This window comes from Pan troglodytes, chromosome 4 (assembly GCF_028858775.2).
Source record: "Pan troglodytes isolate AG18354 chromosome 4, NHGRI_mPanTro3-v2.0_pri, whole genome shotgun sequence".
In the NCBI taxonomy this organism is placed as follows: Eukaryota; Metazoa; Chordata; class Mammalia; order Primates; family Hominidae; genus Pan; species Pan troglodytes.
Window position 1 is genome coordinate 121,231,908 of NC_072402.2, and position 14,163 is coordinate 121,246,070.

General features: G+C 38.1%; 1 pseudogene; it reads right to left on the reverse strand.

The window, feature by feature from the left end:
* Positions 1-11,920, reverse strand: part of LOC742424 (high mobility group protein B3-like) — a 43,113-nt pseudogene extending 31,193 nt beyond the window's left edge.
* Positions 11,921-14,163: the final 2,243 nt, after the last annotated feature.

Here is a 14,163-nt window from a genome sequence, read left to right on the forward strand (position 1 = left end):
GGACTTCAAGATAGGTATCTGGGGGGAACACAAACATTCAGTCACTAGGAAATGCCAACATAATTTACAGAGGCAGAATGTCTCCTGAGTCATTTTATAACTGGTTACACATTAAATGATGCCATTATTTTTATAAAGAAAAAAATAAAGCCAGTCCTGGTGGTAAATCCCTATAGCCCCAGCTACTTAGGAGCCTGAGGTGGGAAGGTCTCTTAGGCCCAGGAGTTAGAGACTGCACTGAGCTATGATCGTACCACTGCACTCAAGCCTGGGTGACAGAGGGAGACCTCGTCTCTAAAAAAGAAAAAAAAAAAAAAAGGCGGCGGTTGTCAACCAAAGTTGAGTAGTCAGCACGAATGCCTAGATAAAAGGACATCAAAGAGAAAACTTGGCAATACCCGCTCAGCGTGTCTAGTGGAAAAGAGATATTCGAATCCTAACTGCTCTATTGGGACTCTGCGGTGAGTGACCCTATTTTGGAGACTGATAAACCAGGTTATTATGGGGTGATGTCATTAGGCATTTAAGCACTACAATTCTCCTCTTCCCCTCTCAACTGTCACCACCCTTTCCCTCATCCCGTGTTCACTAAATAGCTTCTGATTGTAATATGCTTTCCCACGCGCATTTCCTACAGGGAAGGAATGTGCTGCTCTTGCAGACTTGAACAGTCCATGGGACTGCTCTTCTTAGCTAGCTGTCATTCTCATTTATACAAGCTGTCTTCTCCAAGCTCCTCTGGCGTATGACTGTATGTAGAGGCTAAATATAGTCCAGAAATGCTAATCAAAAGGGATGAACTTTCCTATTTTACTTATTTATAGATTTAGCCCCTTACAATCTTCCTCTTCATCCCAAACTCTGTCCTCCTCCTGGGTGATTTAAACATTCATGTGGCTGTCCCTTTCAGCATTTTGGCCTCTTGCTTCTTTGGCATGCACATATTCCATTAGCTTTTCCTTTATTCCACTGCAGCCATATGCTCCCATGGCCATATCCTAGATCCTGTCACCACTTGAAATTTTTTTACATCCTAAGTCATTAACTCCAGTTTCTTATTCTCTGACTACAGCTTTTTCTCTTTCCAGCTTGCTAGTTCACTACTCATACCCATTGCCTCTTTAGTTCCTTTAAGGAATCAGAGCAATGCAAGGTTTTCTCACAGATTTTTGTCATCATTCTCAAAAGATTGTTACTTGTACACCTTTTTTTCTATTGTGGGAAAATATACATAACATAATATTTTCTATTTTAACCATTTTGAAGTACATAATTTAGTGGCATTAAGTATATTCACATTGCTGTGCAGCCATCCATCTCCAAAACTCTTCATTTTGCAAAACTGAAACTTTATATCCATTAAACAATAACTCCTCATCCCATCCTCCCCTAGGGCCTGGCAAACACCATTTACTTTCAGTCTTTGTGAATTTGACTACTCTAGGCACCTTATACAAGTAGAATCGTATGGTATTTGTCCTTTTGTGTCTGGCTTACTTCACTTAGCACAATGTCCTCAACGTTAATCCATGTTATAGCAAGTATCAGAATTTTCTTCCTTGTTAAGGCTGAATAGTAGTTAATTGTATGTATATGCATATTTTGTTTATCCATTCATTTATGATGAACACTTGAGTTGCTTCCATCATTTGGCTATTGTGAATAATGCTACTATAAACATTAGTGTACTCATTCATCTTTCTTATTGCCAATCTGAGAGATTCTATAGTTTATTTGAATATGAACCAAACCAGTATTAAAATGATTCCTAAAATATTTGATATTTATCTTTCATATTTACTTTTTCTGAAAATGGCAGCAATAATTCAGATGTAACTTGTGACGGTCATTTTTAACTAAGCTATTTTATACTTGTAAAAGGCCGTTCATTGATTGGGTATGCTATCAATGAGTATGAGTACTCCACTAATGCTGGCTAGCCAAAGTATGTTTATTCAACACCCAAAAATATATAATGTACCACCTTAAGAAGATTTAAGCCTGGGTGTGGTGGCTCATGCCTGTAATCCCAGCACTTTGGGAGGCCTAGGCTGGTGGATCACTTGAGGTCAGGAGCTCAAGACCAGCCTGGTCAACATGGTAAAACACCATCTCTACTAAAAATACAAAAAAAAAAAAAAATTATCTGGGCATGGTGGGGCATGTCTGTAATCCCAGCTGCTCCAGAGACTGAGGCAGGAGAATGGCTTGAACCCAGGAGGCAGAGGTTACAGTGAGCCAACATCATGCCACTGCACTCCAGCCTGGGTACTGGGTGACAGACTGAGGCCCTGTCTCAAAAAACAAGAAAAAAAGAGAAGATTTAGATTAATAATACGGCTTTCAAATATAGTTTTTCAAAGGGATTTTTAATTAAATGCAAGGTCAACTCTCTTTTCTTTCAGGCATATGCGAGAATTTTAGAGAATTTTATTCTCGGCTCTCCTTGTAGTTAGGAAAGGCCAGGAGACTAGTTCTGGTGAATGGATTGGAAGAAGTGTATGTGTGCCTCTTTCAAACTGAAGCAATGTGGGCCTACTTCTATGCCAAAGCTCCTTCTTCCTCTGCTGCATTGACTAAGGAGAACATTTGTTCCAGATGGCACAGCAATAGGATGGTAGAATCAATAATAAACCATCACTGAGCAGCCACATGGAAGGCATTTGCCCTGGACAGTTGCCCAGAACTTCAACAGACATTTTGTAAGCAAGAAATACACCACCAAGGTTTGTAGGGTTATTTGTTTCTGCAACATAAGCTAACCTATCCTGACTAATACAATAGGGGACTATTTAAGTAAATTGCGGTTGATAAATATTTATTAACCATGAATCTATTAAAATAAATGAGGCTAATATGTGCTGATATAGAAAAATCCCCCTAATATATTAATTTTAAAAAGCAAGATACAAAATAGAGTGTATATAGTATGTTACTATTTATATAAAATACAAATGGGTGCTGAGTATCTTTCCAGATACTCAAAAACCCAGCAGAAGTGGTTGTCTCTGAGAAGAAGAAAGGAGAGCACACAAGTTTGGGTGTTAGGTGTTTTTTACTGTTTTATTTATTTTTTAACCAAGTGCATGAATTATCTGGAAATAGATGAATAAATAAATATTAAAAGCAATAATGAAAGCCTAAATTAATCCAGTGGTGAGGAGATCTGAAAAAGAGAGTAAATTTGAGGAATGAAGCAGAAGACAGATTGATAAGATTGGATAGTTTATAAATATGGAGAAGGATGTAGTCAGAAGTTAACCATAATGTAAGTTCCATGAGGGCAAGAATTTTTATCTCTTTTGTTTTTTGATAGTAGATATTGACTGAATAAAATATGAATCCTTATTATGTTAAAAATTGTCCTTTGTGATTGGCATGTTTAGAAATAGATAATGGCTTTTGTTTTCTACATAGTAAAATTTCAATAAAATGGTTATTTTTGTTTTGGCATACGTGGCACTTTTAGCTCCTGGTAACTACTTAATAACACTACATTTAAAAAGATAAAATTAGACCATGGAAATATGGAATTAAACTAATGGTTTGGAGTTTACCAGATATTAAATGGTAGGGACTTAAAGATCAACTGATGGCTATCTAGAAAAATGTAAGCTGCTTTAGAATTCAAAAATGACTTTATACAAAACAATTTTGCCTTTAAGGCATAATGCCTTTATATAAATCTATTCCTGAATTTTGTTTAGAGTGTTTTGTTTAGAAGTATCCAAACAATAACACTCATCTATCTCAAGTTATTAATTACTTTGCCAAATACATAGATCTAAGGTTTGATTCCTTTCTCTTCCCTTGTGATTTGTTGGAATTTTGCATTGATATAAATAAATAGCATCGCCTATAAGAATGATTGCCCTTCTTTCTCTTGGGAATTTTGAAGAGAAAGACTTTTCAACCATGTAAACTAATGGTAGTTCTATTATGTGTCATAGGACAATTTGTAATTTCTCAAAAGTTAAGAGAAGAACAAATTGCTTGGCGTGGCGGAGGGGGTCCTCTTTACACATAAGCAGCCAGTTCTATCTTCACGTAAAAGTGGAAGAGGTGCTAAGTCCTCATGTAACATGATGAGGCAAAGTGGATCACCTTTCTTCTTCACAGGCAAAAGTAGCCCAGTGACCCAGAAAGGGATATGGCAGGCATCCCCAATAGCAGAGCTCTGCATCCCAGCAACTATGTTATGAGCATAGGTGCAGACAAAAGCCTGTAAGTGCTGTCTGGGCTAAAACCTAGAGGCTTTAACATTTTATGCTGCTACTTGTAACTCAGACTCCCCTCTCTGGTCCAGAAACTTTCTAATCAATGCCTGGTCCTGCATGGCTCATAACATTTTCTGGACAGTTCACATACCATGTAACCAGTATGCTGGCATCTTTTGTGGATTCCATGCTGAAACCTTTTTCCCTGACCCTTCTACTTTCAGATTATTTCTGCTTTCCTGGCACCTGACCTAACTCATAACTTTTTTCTTGTCTTTGGCATCCCTTTTCCACCATAATTTATACGCACTCCTTTACTTATGGGCTTCTGACTGCTTAGGAAAACATTTCACCTTGCCCTGTTTGGCATCTAACTCCTCTCAGGCTTCTGCAGGCAATACCTTGCAGCATACCCTGACCCCTTAAATGGGATCTAGACAAGTAAATAGGATATTTCAAGAGGAATATCCTGGAAATCATACAATTGGTCACCTTCAGCATTGTGAGAAATGACACTGTCAACTTGTCACTGCATGTGTCAGTGTTATATGTATTCTGTCCTCAAAAGTTAGATCTCATTTCAATTAATTGTAAGAAACTGTCAACATTCTTTTGCAACACTGGATGTGTGTTGTGTTGAACAAGGCTGGGCTGTTTAAAATCTAAATTGCTTTTATAAAGTCAAAAATTCAATATTTTTAAATTTTACTTGTAGGTTGACTTAATTATTTCATACATATACCACATAATAATTATAGTGATATCAGACAGTTGATTTTTTTAGTTGCTTTCTTTTGTGTGAGAACAGGGAGAAATTCCAGCATTTCAGTCAGAGATTTGGGCAGAACCTCCCATTGTGTAATCCCTTCTGTTACAGTAACCACAGGAGCCAAATATATCATCTCTTCAAGCTTCTGGAAACTTTCATTCAGACATGTGATCAAGACTGTGTTCATCTGAAATTGTTCTTGAGAAATATAGGGACATCAAACCATCATTCATGGTGATGTACTGGAGGGTTTATCTTCAAAGATGAGGCAATTCTCCTCATACTCTATCCTCCTCTAAACTCATTTCTCCAAACTTGTGAAGAGAACAAAGTCTCGGGTGCTTTGGGGAAGATTATAAGATCATACACAAAAGGAAAAGTCCAATGCGACAAAATATTTGCATGACTAGGAGGCATCTCAGATATCCCGTTTTGCATCGACATACTTCTTCACCCCTTTGTATAGCAGCAACTATGCTACCTTGGATAGACAGATTCAACTCTCCTAAGCATCATTATAACCAGGGACTCATTAGTCTACAGGGTGTTTTTATGCAAATTAGGAAAAGATGCCCCTTTTTTCAAGACACTTCATTGATATCTGTCAGAAAATTATTATACTAATTTTATTAGAATAAGACATTTTACTGTCTTAAGCCAAACAAGTCATAATATATATGAAAATACAAGATTCCAGAATGTAAACAGCACACTTTATGTAAGACTTGACTGTATTCCCTTCTTAGCCTGTTTCTCGATAGCACAAGGAATCAAATAGCTAGGTGGAGGTTGTTTCTTCTAATTCAATGGAACCATAATTTTTTATATCTGGAGTAGGAAATCATTGAGTATGAAGAATTCTAAATCAGCAAACCCTAAGAAAGGAAGGAACAAAGGATCATTAGTTTAATAGTAAGAGGTGTCACCCTCTGTTTCACCCATTGGTTCTTGGACCCATATAGTGTTGCTATAGGCTATGGTTTGAGTGTTTGTGTCCTTCCAAAATTCATATGTTGAAACCTAACCCCAAAGTAATGATATTAAGACATGGAGCCTTTGGGAGGTGATCAGATCATGAAAGTTCTGTCCTCATGAATGGGATTAGTACCCTTATAAAAGAGGTTAAAGACAGCTGCCTTGACCCCTTTTCTGCCATGTGAGAATACAGAAAGAAGGCACCATCTACGAAGCAGAGTAAGCCCTCGCCAGACATTGAATCTGCTGGCACTTTAATCTTGGACTTCCCAGTCTCCAGAACTGTGAGAAATAAATTTCTGTTGTTTTTAAATTACCCACTTGAAGTATTTTGTTATAGCAGCCCAAACTGACTAAGACACGATAGAAGAAAGAGAACCAAATATTTGTCTATGGTTCAGAGCACTTACTGCATCTACAGAACAGCACTCTAGATTGGTAAGATATTGTTTTCTGAACTACATAATTGAATGTTCAATAGGCATTCTGCCATTCTATAAACTGCTTTCAAGTGATGGGGCATATAAAAACTGTGATTCCACGGAGATCAGTGTATTGCCTTATTTCACTAAAAGGTAAATAGATGAAAAGAAGAAAGAGAGGTTGTTAATGAATAAAGTGTTTATTAAATGGTGGTACAGATGTATGGCAATCATTTAAATTTAAGTCCAAAATAAATGTCTATTCCAACGATGATAAAAACTGTCCCTCCACGAAGAAATATAATCAGCCTGATACCAAGTGCCTTTCTGGTCCCCTAGAATTGAGTACCACCTCAGAGGCTTATCATATTGGACACTCAGCAGTGGCAATAGCCAGGCCAGCCTTGATGAGGGGAAGCCCATATAGTTGAGCCCACGTATAGGTTATGTTTTCTCAGGGTAACGACTTTTTTTCATGAGCTTATCAAGAAAACACAAGAGTATCCCAGGGAATGTCCATTTTTAATGCAAATTTCTCTAATTTCGCCTGTACCAGGACCCAATAGCAAACAAAAGCTGTTTCTCAAAAGGGGAATTATTGTTTGGCAAAGTGGATGTGCTTATGTTCAAACACCCCAGGGGCATCTGCTGTGATTTTTTAATTGGAATTTCCACAGGGTTTAGAGAGCATTTCAATCAGTTACAAAAGCTTCGAGTCCTGTTGTATTCAGTAGGTCATAAAAGCCAAGTAAAGCTGCCTGCAGTGAAGCTTGGACTATCTAGCCTTTTCTAGTCCCAGGTCCCAGCCCAATCTTGCAGTCATTTACGTCAGCATGTAAACGAATCGAAGAAGCACACCCATATTATTGGTTGCTTTCCAAATCCAATGAAGCCTATAAAGTGTTATGTTTCTTTCTTCAATGGTATCAGGTGCGAGGTGCAGTAACTTATTCTTCATTTTGGAAAGGATATCCTTATGTGCTTCAGACAGGTGAGAGCCGCTGTAAATCACTGCTACATTTTATTTCTGGGTTTTATGGGCATGATACAATAATGTAGTTTACTAGCATGATGCCCTATGGAATGGTGACACAATCAAGTACTCTGTGGACCTAATTGTAGCACAGAGCTCAAGAACTATAATCCCAAGACAAGAAAAGTAAACTATGGTTTCCAAAAAGTAAAAATAATCTTCTTTTGAGATTCTCTATTTTTTGAAATAGCATTTGTCAGATTAATAGATGCAAACCAAAAATAGTTTTTATTTGCTCCAGTAAAGAAACTATATCTGGATTGACCACCATGACTCAAGAAGCAGATTAAGTTTGTGATAATCAACTGGACAAGGGTCTTTGTGAAACATTTTCTGAGTCCCAGGTGAATTCTGCATAAGCTAAATAAGCTACTCCCTGCATCTTTTAAGTCTTCCAAGGTGGCATTTAACTTTGCATCTCCTCCCCACCTCTCCTAGCCTTCTCCCCAGAATATGGCCTTTGATTTACTCTTCTGACAGGGAGGGGGAATTCTAAGAGTTTTCTTTGGTCTTTCCTACCAAAATGGCTAGCGTGGCCATATACTTTCTCATTAAAACCAGGATATTTTTCATAGTAAAAGTGAATACTAATTAATAATTATGCCAAAAACAGATGCAAACTGCTACTTTGGGGTCAGAAATGCAGTGTGGGGATTTGGTCATCAGCTGAGATTATCTGTACTGATACTACACATTTAGGAATCAGGAATATCATCATTATATAGATTTAGGAGCCCACTGGGCCTCCATGGGTCACAACTCTATTCATTACCTGATCTCTTTAAGCCTTCATTCCAACCAGTGAACCACATTGATAATCAACCCCCCTCCCCCGGAATTAGCGTTAGGTCAGAGCCAGTGTCCAATCATCCCTGAAAGTCCTGGGTATTTCTCTTTCCTCAGCACACAGTTACTCTAGGAAACAACCACAATTTCCTTTGTGAATATTTAGAAAGAAAACCATAGTACATACTTGTTATTACAGGGTCCATGCTTAAGTGTATCCAGCCTCCTCTCAATCTCTGGAGATGTCTATATGTCGACTCAGGTTTGAGAAGTAGATGAAGAGCTGTGATTGTTGTGATAGCTCAACACAGGCTCTCCAAACTTCAAGGCCTTGTTTGTTGTATTAATCAAGAAGGCCCTCTAGGGACTCTAATTACAGGCCTGGAGACAATCAAGGTTGGTGGATTCAGGCACCTGGCCTCAGATTTCCCTTGTTTGAAAACGTCCTCAGGTAAGGCCATTAGAAGTTCTTCAAGAAATTCAGGAATAGCCTTATCCAAAAAGGAAAAGAAGCTACCCTTTGAGTCATTCAATTCTTTCCAAAAAATCACTATTCTAGTTCTTTTTTCTTTTTCTTTTTTTTTTCTTTGAAAGCAGAATCTCGCTCTGTTGCCCAGGTTGGAGTGCAGTGGTGCAATCTCGGCTCACTGCAACCTCCACCTCCTGGGTTCAAGCGATTCTCCTGCCTCAGCCTCCCGAGTAGCTGGGACTGCAGGCACCCGTCACCATGCCTGGCTAATTTTTTTGTATTTTTTAGTAGAGATGAGGTTTCACCATGTTGGCCAGGCTGGTTTAGAACTCCTGATCTCAAGTGATCCGTCCACCTCGGCCTCCCAGCGTGCTAGGATTACAAGTGTGAGCTACCATGCCCAGCCTATTCTAATTCTTATACATTTGCTGTTTCTCAATAGCTGCTCTGATTTTTACACAAGAGACCTGGAGAAACTATGGGTTTAATTGACATTATTCAACAGCCCACTGATCAAATTTTGAGTTTTATTTTTGGCCATTTTATCCTAGCAATCTGAAGACATAAAATATTTTGTGTGTTGATCTGCTCTTTTTTGTTTTTTTAAGCACTGCCACAGAAGTCTGTTGCCATTCACCAACTTCAAGCTGACACCAACTGAAGCAGCTACTATATCCAATTTTCATCGATCTCCTCATCCTAGGATTTATCATCCACAGCAAAAATAACGAGCATAAAATATCCAGGAGAAACTGGATACACAATCACTCTACTCATGTGCTTTATGTGGTCTATGGCATTAGCCATGAGATTGCCCAAGAAGTCTTATCTTTAATGGGTATTCATTCTGGGTGAACAGAGGTGATAACTCAATTAAATGTGAATGACTAGGCTGCCAAAGTAGCATACCTTAACACTAGCTTAATTTTATTGTCTTTAAGCCTAAGCATACCAGGCAACCAATCCCAGATTCCTTGCATTTTGATCAGGGTCTGTTCCTAGAAGTTTCCTATGCCCAGTTAACAATTTCCAATCGGTTAGAATTCTTATTATCAAATGATACCTGACAAAACGTATTGGACCCTGGATCTCGCTATTTACTGCATAGGATGGCATATGTTGCAGTGTCTGGAAAATCCAATGTGGGGCCATCTAGTTCAATGGTGTCTGATACCAACAGCAGATCTACCAGGGAGACTGCACATCTCTCTTTAGTTACATTTTTGACATCTAATTGTTATCATGGGTTCTAATGGGCAGTAGCTTATTCAAAAAAAAATTACCCTAAGTATTTGCTTTCTACATTAATGAGCACATACTAGTCATTTAAATGGGTGTTTTATTCAAGGCAATGTATTTGTGTAATTTGCAGAGTTAATTGTGTTGTTTAGAGCTAAGCCTTTCCTTTAAAACCCAGAATAAATGAGCTGTTCCAGTGTACGTGGAAAGAGAATACAGTGCCAATGAAATGGCAAACATGGCAAAAGCAATCATTTTTATGCTTTGGAGAAGTGAACCAAAACCAATCCTCTAACTCTAGGACACAATTTTGTCTTATCAGTAAGTGAAGTGTTAGATTGGGTGAACTACAAGGTTACTTCTATTATTTCTATGAAATGCCAGCATGGGAAAATACCTGAATAATGACATATTACTTAATGTTAGAAAAGGATAGTATTATAGTTAACTAAAATGTACACACAAACAAAGCTTAAGGTGTTTGTTTTTGTTTTTCCTACTAGCAAGAGAAATGGGACAGAGGGGAAAAAGGCTATTGGGTTCATTCCATGCTTTGGCAAAAGGAAATTAGTGTAGGAGTAGCTCAGAAAATCATTCTGTACCATTCTGGAAGATTCTGCAAAGAAGGGCTTAAACAAATATGCTGGGATACAGGGAGACTGTCTATGTGGACACTGCAGATTTTAGTTTGGTTGTGGTGCCGTTGGCTCTCTCCTTTTATAAGTGGACTGTATCATTTACGTGCCAAGTTCAATTTCAGGCCTCTGTTACTATGGAACTCTGCCATTTGCAACAAGGTACAACTTTTCCTGTGGCTATAGGAAGTTTTGCTCTGTGAAAATAAACATGACTTACATCCTGAATATTGCACTCCAAAAAATTAATAATCTTTTTATATTACTTTTTTTTTTGAGACAGAGTTAGGGGGATGGGAAGTGCCTGTTGTCCAGGCTGGAGTGCAATGGCATGATCGCAGCTCACTGCAACCTCTGCCTCCCGGGTTCAAGCAATTCTCGTGCCTCAGCCTCCAGAGTAGCTAGGATTACAGACAGGTGCCACCACGTTAATTTTCTCTATTTTTAGTAGAGATGGGGTTTCGCCATGTTGCCCAGGCTGGTCTCGAACTCCTGAGCTCAGGCAATCTGCCCGCCTTGGCCTCCCAAAGTGTTAGGATTACAGGTGTGAGCCACGGCACCTGGCCTTATATCACTATTTTGAAAAGTCCTTGGAAAAATATTTAAATGACCCATCTTTGTACTTTTAATGTAGAATAATTGTGGCTTTACCTTGGACTTAACACTTGTCGGATAGTAGATGTTCCCCAGAAAATATGTTTTCAAGAAGATGCTGAAGGAAAGAAATATTCAAAAGCCGGTGTCTTATAACCACTGTTGTGATTTAGAGGCAGACACAGTTCATCTACCATGTTAGCTTTTTGTACGTATGTGACTCCTTGATTTGATTAATGACAATTTTACAAAGCATAGACTTGTCATTTTATGGACTTGTTCAAAGTAACTGAAATTACATTGATCAAATATGACACTATAATTGATGTTTCTTTATTTGGAATCTAGTTTTCACAGTTGAAATTTGGGCTTTGATGTTTTCCTGTGAATTACTCAACATAACCCTCAACATGTTCAATTTTGTAAGAAATCATTGTGCTCCACTTCTGGAATGAATTTCCCCAGGGCTTCTGTAATGGTCTGTTTTAATGCATGATAGTTTTAAAATTTTCCAATTTGATCAATTCTTTTTAAATTTGAATGAGATTCTGCTTTTCCTCATGTACTCAGATAATGCTATTGACTCACAGTCAGTAGGGCATGCACTTTGAGTAGGTTTTGCAGTAATGGTGATGTGAATCCATCCAGATCCAGACTCTCTTGGCCACTTCTCTGTGTGACTACAGATGCTCTTAGCTAGGATATGCATGTGGTCTTTGGCTGTGGAGCACAGTGAAACCAGGAATTTCACACTGGGCCTAATCTCAGCCTGGATCACCATGGTACCACCTTCTGACTAGCAGAATGAACTACCAGTAGACAGTTATTTTCACCCCTGAAGTATATACAGGCTTTCACTTTCTTGTTTCCTCTTGCCATTTTCTTAGGTTTGAATTATTTCATTTGCTAATATTTCCTAGCTTAGGCTGAGTTTCAAGCCAAGGACATTACTGCAAGAGTAGCAAGAAGAGAAAATCAATACCATATTGATTGCCAGTAAAAATGGCTATGAATAACTTCAGTTACCTCTTTGTAGTTTAAGGCTCATTGTTTTATCTTCACCATTTGTGGCTCTTTGAGTTTTTATAATGAAAATATTGAGATTGAGTCAAAGACCTGGAACAAAATTTGTATCTATGCAAGTTTGTAAATTCCTAAATGATGTGCTTTAAGAAAAAAGAAACCTTTGGACATGGAGCTAAAAAGAATTATTTTCTGCTTTAGCTTTTTAATAGGAAAATGATCATTTTCTTGGTCACATTTCTAATAAAGTGGTTATGTTTAGCCTGATCTAATTTAGGTATATATCTTTACCTGTCCACAATCTTTTCACTCAATTTCAGTACATCAAAAAATATATTGTTTGTGTGATAATGTATTTGTTTTAGATCTGACATTTCTTTCCAACATTGAATATAAAGACAATATTTAACCTATTAACATAGAAATATTTTAAATTGTAGAGAAATCAGAGAATTAGGTCATGCTTTAAGTATTTTGGAGCTTAGGAAAATGTTTTCATTAGCTGTCAGAATGTAGGGTTGGAGAAGGTTAGGATGGAAGAATCTGCCAGGCTTGGCAGAGTTCTGGAGAAATATGATTCTGCAGATAGAGGGCAGCTCTTTGGGGTTCCCCAAATTGTGGACTTGGGGACATTGATTCTAACTCTACCTTTGGGAAGGCTGCTTCTGAAAAGAACCAGAATCTTGCTATCATTTTTAACATCGATACTTTGGTTCTTATCAACAGAAATCACCTTAGCTAATTTAAAGAAAACAAATAATACATTGGACGGATATGGATAGTTCCAAAATCCAGGAAATAATGAAGACCCAGACTTCAGCAAGGATAGGAACTAGACAGCTTGGCAACTAGGTGTTCATTGAAGTCCAGAATTAGGAATAAAATAGCATCAATTATTTTCCATGCTGTCCTTCCTTACTCGGAGATTAACATTCTGGGAGGGAGAGAATTGATCTAGCTAGGGTCCGAGGTCTAGGGTGGGCAAGAATCTTTGGCAACCGCTATGCCTTTATGGTAAATGAGGAGGAGTCTCAAAAGCAAACTAGGAAACTATCTGTTACCGGAAGAAGGGCAGGAAAAACAAAACAAAACAAAACAGATATCCCCTATAGGCAGTATTTTTTCACCCTAACATTTTAGGATTTGTGTAGTCATTGTCCCAAAATCTTCTTCTCTCCATAATCTTATAGTGTTTTCACAACCTTTTCATTATAGGCTTGCCCCTTAATATTTTTTTTTTAACTCCAGTCCAGCTTTGAGAGGACTGTGCATTGAGACGCTCTTACTTTGGTCAGGCTATGCATTATGGTTTAGTTCTAGCATAGGTTCTGTATTGTTCTTGAGATTCAATTTCCTTGTTTCTGAGACTCCAGTTCTAGCGACCAGGACCTTGTCTTATTTCCTGGATCTGAAGTTGGAATGAAACACTGCTTTGCTTCTTGCTAGTCCCTCATCCCTACCAAAGGCTTGGGTGCTTTTCTGAACTTCCAATCTGTGCTTGGTGCCCTGTTCTTTGCTGTTAAAAACCCTGGGGCTCTCTGCCTGACCTCTTCTGGATTTCCCAGCACTGTGCTTCTATGAAAATACTTTTAACATTCCTGGTGGGATCTGGCCAATGCCAACTAATTGTCTGCCAAATTCTCGCTCTCTCTGTTTTAAATTCGCAAACACCTCTTTATACAGTCCTGGCTTATCCAACATCCCCATTTAATTTTATTTTAAAAATTGTTTTAGTAAATATTGAATAGGCATAAAATCCCAATGATAACACATTTAATGTTTTAAGAAATATCAAATAATAATCTCCAGTGTACCCATCACCACCCAGTTTAAGAAACAGGATGCCATGTCATTCTTACTTAAAGTAACTGCCTGGCTGGTTAGAATGGGCCCATTCCACCTTTAAAGTGAGGAAAACTATGTTACAATCTCAGCTCTAATACTAGCTATGTGATCTTGAGTAGGTCACTTTGCCTCTCTGAACTTCAATTTAAACCTTGT